This window comes from Macaca nemestrina, chromosome 1, assembly GCF_043159975.1.
Source record: "Macaca nemestrina isolate mMacNem1 chromosome 1, mMacNem.hap1, whole genome shotgun sequence".
Taxonomy (NCBI): domain Eukaryota; kingdom Metazoa; phylum Chordata; class Mammalia; order Primates; family Cercopithecidae; genus Macaca; species Macaca nemestrina.
The window spans coordinates 52,862,858-52,875,170 of record NC_092125.1 but is presented as its reverse complement, the minus strand read 5'-3'; the positions used below and the strand labels follow the sequence as shown (position 1 = coordinate 52,875,170).

The 12,313-nt window shown below is 32.0% G+C and overlaps 1 long non-coding RNA gene across 1 annotated transcript in view; it reads right to left on the bottom strand.

Moving 5' to 3' along the window:
• Nucleotides 1–12,313, bottom strand: part of LOC105484644 (uncharacterized) — a 199,112-nt gene that overhangs the window by 44,606 nt on the left and 142,193 nt on the right. The gene's annotated exons all lie outside the window — the stretch shown is intronic.

The following is a 12,313-nucleotide window of genomic DNA, read 5'->3' as shown; positions in this document are numbered from 1 at the left end:
ATAAAAATGGCTTTTAAAAAGTGATCATGAAAAGGTAAAAATAAGAGCAACAGCCGATTACACTCAAATTAGGCCACTGACAAGAGACATTCTTTAAATAGAAGAATATTGAAAAGCAGAAAGTAAACAAGTGATTTTATATGTAGAAAAACACACATTCAAACACATGACTAAGATAAAAACGCTAAATAAAAAAGGTGGGTGTTTATTAATATGGAAGAGTAAATGTTAAGGCAGATGCATTATTAGGGAAAAAGCTTTTTTCAGTGGGTCAGTTCAGAAAGAAGATACATTAACACAATAGCATGTCCTAAGTATGTGTAAAGTCTCAAAAAGTTGACAGAAACAACAGTAAAAATTTTTAAATGAACAATATAAACAAGCACATTGGGGTTTTTTAAACCAAGAACTAAGAAAAAATTACATCACAATATAAAATATTTGAAACACGTTGAAAATAAACTGACAGTAAATAATTTAAAAAATGAATTTTGACAACAAATTAGACATAGTAGTAAAAAGGATGAGTACATTAGAGGTTAGTTCAGTAGGATAACTAGATTTAATAAAAGGAAGGAAAAAATGTAAAATGCAGGAAAATGCATATGAATTTTACTGAAATGGTAGAAGCATTTAATATGTTGAAAGTATATAATATATAACAACCCTTAAGAATTATAATACATATGTAATATGTAATACATGTATACTGTATATCATAATATAAATAAAATATCTAAATAATTGGTTTATATATGCTACACCTGAGCTTAGCCAAAAGTGCAAGAAGCAATAAAATGATTTACTTATAACATTATTTACATGATAAATCTATATATAATTAGAAAATAAGGGTTCTAAAACATAAGAACTACAAAATATTTAAATATAGTGCATATAATATTGCACAGAATATATTATACATGATATAGAATATATTATATACTATATTGTATATCATGTCATATTTTACATTATATATTGCCCAATATATATATGTTATATGCAATATATTATATATAAAATGTATTTTAAAATAGAGTCCACTAAAAAACCCATTAGAACTGACAAATTCAGTAAAGTTGAAATCTTTCAAATGACAGAAAATCAACATACAGAAATAAGTAACATTTCTATTTGCCAACAGTGAATATTCTGGGGAAAAAAAAAAAAAAAGACAGGAAAACGATCCCAGTTATGATAATTACAAGGAATATAAAACACCTGGGACTAAAATAAAACAAAGAAGTGAAATATCTCCACCATGAAAGCTATAAGAAGAAAAAAGAAATTGAACAGGACACACACAAAAAATGGAAATATATTTCATGTTAATGAATTCAAAGAATCAATATTATTTAAATGTCCATACTACCCAAAACAATGTACAGATTGAATGCAATTTCTATCAAAACACCAATGACATTATTCACAGAAATAGAAAAAAACCTTAAAATTTATATAGAACCACAAAAAAGAGCATGAATAGCCAATGATCCTGAACAAAAAGAACAAAGCTGCAACATCACTCTACCTGACTTCAAAATATACTATAAAGCTTGAGTTATGTTGAACAAAATGTACAAAACTTATAATCAATTATCCTGGGGCAATCAAAAGAACAATAATTATGTGCAGTAACATTGATGGTTATCACTAACATGATCTTAATAGATAGGAGGAAGCAATACATTTTAAAAAGTATATAAAAATTATTTATATAAATTTCTAAAAGAAGAAAAACAATTTATGATGTCAGAGGTCAAAATAGAGGTTTACTCTGAGGAGATAATGACTGGACAAAAGCATTAGAGAGAGTTCTACACTATTGTTACTACCCTTACCCCACTATGATAATTTCATAGGGCTATTAAAGTTGTAAAATTTTATCATATCAAAATTCATCATTTTAAAAACTCATTATCACTTAAGTAATTAAAAAAATGTCACTTAAGGTCTGGAGTATGTTAACAGAAAAAGTTAAAACAAAAAATGCACTTGCAATATATATTTATTTTTGAATTTGGCTAAAATTTAATAAGAAAGAAAAGATATGGCAGATTATTTCAAGTGCCCAAATCTATTAAGAATAAAAATAATGGTAGGCACTGAAGAGTTAAGTGTAGTTTATTTATTTATTTACTTATTTATTTATTCCTTCCTAAATCACTTAACAAATATGTTACAGTCAGTACTCTAGACATTGGAATAAATCAATGAAATTTTTTCTTATCGGAAGAACTATTTTTAATAGGGAAATAAATCTTAAAAATTATATAATACAACCTTAGAAAGTAAAAATATTGGGAAAATTAAAACAAAGTATTGATATTTTTAGTAGGTGACAAGTATGTGGGGTAGAAATGGAAATTAGGATGGTTTAGGTATCCATTGTTTAAACGGTGACATTTGAGCAGCAACTTTAAGGAAATACAAGTGACTCATGTGTTTACTCTTATTTCACGCAACTGGTTAGGAATTGAGGGAAAACCATCTTGAATTCAAGGAATCCTAATTAGTGATGTAATGACTATATCCAAGAACAATGAGAAAGTGGGCAATGATTAGTCAAAGATGAATTCAAAATGTTTGGCCTGAACAAATTAAGAAATGGAGTCCAGGTAATGAGGAGTCATGTGGACATAATAAGTTTCAGAAAAAAATCAGATCAGTTGAGTTTGTGATGCTTTAAAATATACAAGAAGAAATATATGATAGGAATTTGGATATACACTATTAATTACAGGGAAGAGACTGGGGTTGGAGATATAAATTTGTGAGTGATGAGTATCTATATCCTATTTTCAATGACCGTAGATAGAAGAGACCCAAGGATTGAGAACTCCGGGTCCTCCAAGTTTAAAAGTTTAGGGGAAGACCAGAGTAAGGAAAGGAGAGAGGGAGCAACCAGTAACGGAAAAGAAAGGTTTCTCCAACAAGTTAAATGGGAAAAGTATGTTAGGGAGGAAGAAAAGATCAACTATCTCAAAAACTACTGATGAATCATGTCAAATGAGTTGAGAAAGTCACTGAATACAGCAATGTATTCATTGCTGTGTCCAGGAACAGTGAGAAATGGGTAATGATTTGTTGTTTTGTTCTCAGTAATTATAATTTCTGAAATGAAAGATTTATAGAATGTCTTACTGTGGCAAATATGCTTCATATATCAGAATGATCTTCCACTTATTTTCTCCTAGATTAAATGAAATCCAATTAAAGACTACACTAAACAAGGAGAGCAAGAAGAACAATATAGGGTACATTGAAATACATTTTCAGTCTCACTTGCATTGTACATTACTTCCATGGGCCTTATGAGTGTCTGAAAAAGACAGCTCATGTCACAGTTCATGGTCTTCAACAACTGAATTCACAGCAGAGAAATGAATTATCTCCTCCATTTAAAATGTGACTCCAAGAGGACGATTACAGAAGTCTTTAAAACATCAGGTCTGATCATGTTTCAAGAAAGATCTTGGCACCTAGTGTTCATACAAATAGCCTTCACTGTGTGAGATGCTACTTCTACCAGTATCCGTTTATCCCTTGATTATTGGAAAGCAGAGTTCTCTATGAGCCTTGTCTTCAGGTTGGTAACATAATGGCCAATTAATACCACATGTGAATACTAAATCACACACACTACAAAAATTCTTTTAACTTCCTTTTAGGTCAATTTAACAAAAAACCAACAAACAAGAACACAAATACAAGTAGGACAAAAATCAAGTACATAAAGACTATCAGTGAATGAGAATGTTACTTTCCATATTTAACTCATGGGTTTCCTTTAGTGGAACTGGAAAAACAAGACGTGGGGTAATTTTTACAATGCAGTATGAGAGCATTACTCTGACATAAAATTATTCACCCTAGTGACACTTTACATAGCTCTTTTGCTTTGGTGTCATGCTGCTGCTAATAACAGATATGAAATTAACTTTAACAGTTATGTTCCTATTCTTGGTACCTTTAAAGATGACATAATTTCTTTGGCACCTGTCAGAATAACTTGCATAATCATAGTTAAACATACGTAATTTTATGTATAATTATAATACTTTCTTTTTCATTAATATGTCTTTCAAATGAACAGAAATTGAGTACATGATTAGTAAATGACTATGTTTCCTTATCTCCTTTTACCAAATCCAATAGAAACAACTGAAAGCATATAAATTTAGAATATTTCCATAGTATGATGCAAATCAGGAAATGTGTTATTAGTGGAACAAAGCAATGACAAATGAATCTAAGTCACAGAGTTGGGGAAATTAAATTAATATAAAAGGAAAAAATGTTGAACATCTTTTGAACAAATAGAGGTGAAAATAAGAATGGCAGAAATTATAAATTCCACAGGAGAATGCTTGAATTTGGACTTTTTTATTATTTTATTTTATTTTTTAGATTCAGAGAGTACATGAGTGGGCTTGTTTCATGGGTATATTGTGCAATGGTGGGGATTGGGTTTCTAGTGTTCCCATTACCCAAATAGTGAACATTGTACTCTATAGGTAATATTTCAATATTTGCCCCTCCCCATGCTCCCCCATTTTGCAGTCCCCAGTGTCTATTATTTTTCTCTTTATGTCCATGTGTACCCATTGTTTAGCTCCGATTTGTAAGTGACATGCGATATTTGATATTCTGTTTCTAAGTTAGTTCACTTAGGATAATCGCCTCCAACTCCACTTATGTTGCTGTAAAAGACAGGATTTCATTCTTTTTTATGGCTTCATAATATTCCATGGTATGTATATAGCACATTTTCTTTATCCAGTCTACCATTTGTGGGGAACTGGGTTGATTCCATGTCTTTGCTGTTGTGAATAGTGCAGCGATAACCATACACATGCAGGTGTCTTTTTTGTATAATGATTTGTAATACTTTGGGGAAATACCCAGTAGTGGGATACTGAGCCAAATGTTAGTGCCATTTTCAGTTTTTTTTGAGAAATCTCCACACTGTTTGCCATGGAGGTTGAGCTAATTTACATTCCCAAAATCGGTGTATAACCATTCCTTTTTCTTCACATGCATGCCAACATCTATCGTTTTTTTTTTTTTTTTCACTTTTTAGTAAGAATCATTCTGACTGGTATAACATTACATCTCGGTGTGGTTTTAATTTGCATTTCTATGATGATTAGTGATGTTGAACATTTTTTTGTGTGTGTTTGTTGGTTATTTGTATTTCTTCTTTTGAGAAATGTCTATTTCTTTTGCCCTGTTTTCCTCTGGGTAGATTTTTTGTTGTTGTTGTTGTTGTTGAACTGTGTTGCTTGTAGATTCTGGATATTAGTCCTTTGTTGTGGGCATAATTTGCAAATTCTGTAGGTTGTATGTTTACTCTATTGATTATTTCTTTTGCTTTACAGAAACTCTGTAGTTGAATTAGGTCCCATTTGTCTATTTTTATTTTTGTTTCATTTGCTTTTGATGTCTTTATCATAAATTATTTCCCTAGGCCAACATAACGGAGAGTTTTGCTTGTTTTTTTTGTTTGTTTTTTTTTTAATTTCTGGATTTTTATGGTTTTAAATGTTATATTTAAGTCTTTAATCCATCTTGAGTTAATTTTTGTGTAAGGTGACAGATGAAGGTCTAGTTTCAGTCTTATGCATATGGCTAGCTAGTTATCCCAGCACCATTTATTGAATAGGATGTTTTTGTTCCAATGTTCATTTTTATCAACTTTGTCACAAATCAGTTGGTTTTAGGTATTTGGCTTTATTTCTGGGTTCTCTATTCCATTGGTCTATGTTTCTATTTTTTGTACAAGCAATGATACAGGAGTTAAGAAGAAATTACTCAGGCAGATAGTGAGGGTACAGAAGTCCTCTGTAAGGTTTTCCTTTTAATGAAAAACAGCTCTAAATCAGTTTCTAACAGAAAGCAGCCTGTAAAATTGAGCTGCAGACATAGATGCTAGCAGTTGTGCCAATCATGTTCAACATGGCGGCTCCACCTTCCCTTCTCTTTGTCAGCCAGGGGTCCTATTAGGAGCAGACAAGATGGCACCCATCAAGGAGAAAGTTTTTTGCATAATATGATTAGGGTAGGACAACCAGCCTTCCCTGTGCACTATATAAACGTCATACTTGATTGAACCAATCTGTGATTCCTATGTAAATCAGACACCACCTCCTCAAGCAGGACTATAAAATCCAGCACACCCACTGACAGCTGGCCTTTTCCTCTCAGAAGTCCCCTCTTTCTCACTAGAGAGAGAGAGCTGTTTTTCCTTCTGTTTCTTTTGCCTATTAAACCTCCCTTCCTAAACTCTCGTGTGTGTTCATGTGCTAATTTTCTTGGCTCGAGACAACAAACCCTGGGTATTTACCCAAGACAACATAGCCACTTCAGTACTGTGCGTTTTCATTACTTTAGGCTTCTGGTATAATTTGAAGTCAGGCAATGTGATGTTTACAGATTTGTTCTTTTTGGTTAGAATTGCTTTGTCTCTTCAGATTATTTTTTGGTTCCATGTGAACTTTATGATTGTTTTTTCTTAATCTGTAAAAAATAGGCTGAGTGTGGTGGTTCACGCCTATATTCCCAGCATTTTGGGAGGTTAGGTGGGAAGATTTCTTAAGCCCAGACTGGGCAATATAGCAAGACCTTGTTTCTACTAAAAATTTTAAAAATTATCCATGCATGGTGGCACATGCTTATAGTCCTAGCTACTCACGAGGCTAATGTGGGACAATTGCTTGAGCCCAGAAGATCTAGATTTCGGTAAACAGAGATAGCACCATTGCACTCCAGCGTGGGTGACAGAGCCAGATCCTATCTCAAAAAACAAATAAACAATAAGTAAATACATGTTTAAAAATGACTGTGAATTTGATAGGGGTTCTGTTGAATCTGCAGATTGCTTTGAACAATATGGTCATTTCAATGATATTAATTCTTCCACTCTATGAACATGGGATGCTTTTCAATCTGTTTGTTTCATCTGTGATTCCTTTCCTCAGTGTTTTGTGGTTCTACTTGAAGAGATCGTTCACCTCTTTGGCTAAATGTATTTCTAGGTATTTTAATTTTTGGTAGTCACTGTAAATGGGATTGAGGTCATGAATATTAGCTCTTGGCTTGAATGATACTGATGTATAGAAATGCTACTGATTCTGTATGTTGATTTTGTACCCTAAAGCTTTAGTGAAGTTGTCTGTCAAGTTTCGGTGTCTATTGGAGGAGTTTTTGGGGTTTTATGGGTATATGATTATGTCATTGGTATACAGATGATTTGACTCCCTCTTCCAATTTGGATGTCTTGTATTTCTTTCCCTTGACTGATTGCTCTGGCTCAGACTTACTGTACTATGTTGAATAAGAGTGCTGAGAGTGGATATTATTCCCCCTAAGAACTGGAATAAGATAATTCTTAGGGGGAATGTTTTCAACTTTCCTCCACTATTTATGATGTTGGCTGTCAGTTTTTCATATTTGCCTTTTATTATTTTAAAGTATGTTCCTGCCTATTTGTTGAGGATTTTTGTCACAATGTGGTGTTGGATTTTATTGAATGCCTTTTCTACACCTACTGAGATGACCATATGGTGTTCAGTTTTAGTTCTGTTTATGTGCTGAATCATATTTGTGTATGTTGAAATATCCTTGCATTCCTGGAAAAAAATGCTACTCAATCATGATGTATTATCTTTTTGATATGCTATTGGATTCAGTTTGCCAGTACTTTGTGAATATCACTGGTCCTAGGTGTCTTTTTTCTTTCTGGCTACTGATTCAATTTCATTACTCATTATTGGTCTGTTTGAGATTCCTATTTCTTCCTGGTTCAATTTTAGGAAGGTGTATGTTTTCAGGAATTTATTTATTTCCTCTAGAATTTTAGCTTGTGTGCTTAGAGGTTCACAGTAGATGCTGATGATCTTTTGTATTTCTGTGGTATCCATTGTAATGTCACCTTTGTCATTTCTGATTATATGTATTTGAATCTTCTCTCTTTTTTTCTTTGTTAATCTAACTAGAAGTCTGTCAATTTTGTTTATCTTTTCTAGGAGCCAATTTTTTGTTTCATTGATCCTTCTCATACTTTTTGTTCATCTCACTCTCATTTAGTTCTTCTCCCCTCTTTGTTATTTTCTTCTACTATCTTAGGGTTGGGATTATTCTTGATATTCTAGTTCCTTCAGGTATGACATTAGGTTGTTCACTTAAGATATTCTTATCTTTTTAAATATAGGCATTTAATTCTATATATTTTTTTCTCTTAATACAACCCTCTGCTGTAACCCAGAGGGTTGGATATATTTTCATTTGTCTTATAAATTGTTTTTATTTCCACCTTAATTTCATTGCTTGCACAAGGTCCTTATTGAATAATTTGTTTAGTTTCCATGTATTTGGGTAGTTTTTTTGTTTCCTCTTGGTATTAATTTCTAATTTTATTTCACTGTGGTTCAAGAAGATAATTGGTATGTTTTTAATTTTTTTTTTAATTTATTGAGACTTGCTTTATGGCCAAACATGTGAAGAATGTTCCATGCAGAAAAGGGAAGAATGTATAATCTGTAGTTGTTGAATTAAATGGTCTATTAATGTATATTCTATTAGATCCATTTGGTCTATAGTTCAATTTAAGTCCAAAGTTTCTGTATTGATTTTCTACCTTGATGATCTGTCTAGTGATGTCAGTGGAAGTGTTGAAGTCTCTCACTATTATTGTATCAGTATAAATATGTTTCATAGATCTAGTAAAATTTGTTTTACATTATGTGCACCTGTAATCCCAGCTACTTAGGAGGCTGAGGCAAGAGAATTGCTGGACCCTGGGAGGCGGAGGTTGCAGTGAGCTGAGATCATGCCATTGCACCCCAGCCTGGGCAACAGAGAGAGACTCCGTCTCAACAAAACAAATAAACAAGCAAAAATAAATAAAAAAGAATTTGTTTTATAAAACTAGGTGCTGGAGTTTTGGATGCCAATGCATTTAAAATAGTTATATATGTTTTATTGAACGAGTATCTTTATATAATGTCCTTCTTTGCCTTTTTTTTTTTTTTTACTGTTGTTCTTTTGACATCAGTTTCATCTGCTATGAGGATATCTACTCCTACTCTTTTTTTTGTCTTTGTAATTTACATGATATGTGTTTTCCCACTCCTTTACTTTCATTCTGCAGCTGTTTTTGGCCAGTAGGTAGGTTTCTTGTTGGCAGCAGACAGTTTCAGCCTTGAGTTTTCATCTAATTTACCACTCTGTATCTTTATAAAATTATTATTTCAATAGGTTTTTGGGGAACAGGTGGTGGTTGGTTACATGAATTTATTTAGCAGTTATTTCTGAGATTTTTGTGTACTCATCACCCAAGCAGTGTACACTGTACTCAATGTGTAGTCTTTTATCTCTCAAACACCTTCAGCCCTTTCCCCTGAGTTCCCAAAGTCCAGTGTATAATTCTTATGCCTTTGTGTCCTCATAGGTTTTCTCACACTTATGAATGAGAACATGCAATGTTTGGTTTTTCAATCCTGAGTTACTTCACTTAGAATAATGGTCTCCAATTCCATCCAGGTTGTTTGAATGCCATTATTTTGTTCCTTTTTATGGCTGAGTAGTATTCCATGGTGGGTGTGTGTGTGTGTGTATTTTTATATGTGTGTGTATATATATACATATATATATATAAATAACGTTTTATTTATCCACTTGTTGATTGATGAGCATTTGGGCTGGTTCCATATTTTTGAAATTGCAAATGGTGCTGCTATAAACATGCATGTGTAAGTAAGTATAAGTGGGGCATTTAGGTCATTTACAGTAAATGTTAAGTATTGATATGTGAGGTTTTGCTAGTGTCATAGTGTTGTTAGCTAGTTGCCTTGGAGTTTCAATTGTGTAATTACAGGATCTGTGAGCTTTGCACTAATGTTTCCTGATGGTAAGTTTCATACTTTTTTTCCCATGTTTAGAACACATTTGAGCATTTCCTGTAGGTGCAGTCTAGGTGTGACCAATAATAACATTCAGATTAAGAGATATCTTGAATTAAAAACAATTATATACTAATTTTTTTCCAGTGAATAATGATTTTAAAGTGAACAAAATTATATTATTGATGTTTACATCAATTTAGTTAAATTAAATACATTGATCTGCACTTGTTTTACACACACACACACTCATACATATATATTAGCAATTTAGTAATTTCTGAATAAAAGTAACTATATTACATCACACATGGAGCTATTTAAGAGTGGAGAGAGTCTTTCTGATAGTTTATCAGATTCAAGGAAACCCAGGTGACTGTCAAAATAAAACAATAAGGAAAAAATATCTTTCTCAAGGTACATGACCTAGTGAAAGTTTTAGAGGAACTAATTATGGTGATCGAAAGCCATCAATGCTCACTAAAATATTCACTTTGCATGAGGATTGGATCACCAACTGTTGGTAAAGTTATTCTCAGAGAATTTCATAAGCCTCTTTTGTGCATGAAATATCTCAGTTACTGAATGTTACTGACATTTGCTTTTTAGAAGCTGTGTGTTTCATCTGTGATGATGAAAAATAAAATAAGACTTGGGGACTACTTTCCATCCAGAGAAAGAAATACTATGATGAATCAAATTATTCCTAAACTGTTGCTTGAATAGTTATTATAGTGTTTTAGTGCAGAATATTCGATTAAGTTAGTCTTACTACCCAGTTCTTAGTCTGTACATGAAGAATATATTTATAAAATAGCAATTGTAATATATTAAACAAATTTGATGCCTCTCATTATTTACCATTTATAATGTTCCTATAGAAATGCATTTTTAAAATCTTTGGAGAAGTTGTGGAAAGATTTGAGCTTCATCACAAATAATTATGTTTTAAAATGTACCTATCATGAAAAATTATTTTACACTCATAAGCAAATTTTGTTTTTTAAAAATGAGGACATTAATGGAAAAAATAAGAACTTGACTTTTAGTATGTGAGAACTAAAACATAAGATTATATTTGAGTAATTGTAATTAAAACATCATCATCATAGTCTACACACACACACACACACACACACATGCACACACACACGGCAGCTCTTCTGCACTTTAACAAAACAGAAGAACCTATTGAAAACATATGCATTTTGCTAACCTAGCAGAAGAAAAATATGCAGAATATGTTACAACTCCAAACAGATATTTATTTATTTACTTATGTAACAGTTGTTTCCCTTTCATGTTAAGTAAATTAAAATTTGAGCACGTGATAACTTTATGGCCATTTAGGATTAATTCCATTTTGGTTTTTTTTTAACTTTTATTCGAAAATAATTTTAGACTTGCAAGAAGTTGTATAGTAGCACAGAAATGTCTCATGTATCCTCCATGTAGCTTCCTCTATTGAAAACTACTGAAGTAAGGATTCAAATGAATGACTTTGTTCTTTTTGGGGGAAGAGGAAGGGGCATATGAATTAATGAAATACTATCAACACGTTGTTTTCAGTAGATTCTGGGACGAACACTGTGTGAGATTATATCAGAGTAAAGTATAGAGAATCAGTTGGAAATTACAGCGTTAAATTATCATTTCAGGAGCTTTTGTGTAATGCTTATCTAGTTATTTTGACCCCTTTCAAGAGGTTTAGTTTTAACCTAGTTGTATACTTACTGTATTTTTCTTGTCTAAAATAAATCCCAAAGTAGTTATTTGGTGCCAGCTGCTTGCCACCTGAAATGACTGCTGCCCATTCCCTTTCCCATGAAGGAGTCTGGCTGAATGCCTTCTAGAAGAGATGAGAAAAACTCAATATGATAGTTTTCAGATCAATTAGTATTACATTTATTTATAAACCCCAAGTATTTTTTACATTGCAAAATTTAATTTTTGCTTGTGGGGAGTAAAATATTAGTTTGTACACAGTCATTCTGACAGTACTATTGAAGAATGATCATTTTATCTAAGTGTTCCCTCAACAAAAATAAATTTTAAAAATATATTTCTCAATAACGTGTATAGTATCAATTATCTTTTAGCCTTGTCAAAGAATTCATCATTAACTGGTTATATTTTTTGCTCACTTTAATGTTAATTATTTTTTCCAATTTTAACTTTAATTTAAAATCATTAATGGCACATCACATACTTTGTAGAGTGTGTGCTACCTTTGAAAGTGCAAAGCTAAATAAGACAATGATTTTGCCAATTAGGAGCCTATAATTTAATCAAACGATTAGACCTATGGATGTATGTTCCATCACTAATGGAAACTACACTGAAATATGCAAAATAATTGAAAATATATTTCAAATATTTTTAAATTATGCAAAATAATTGAAAAACAG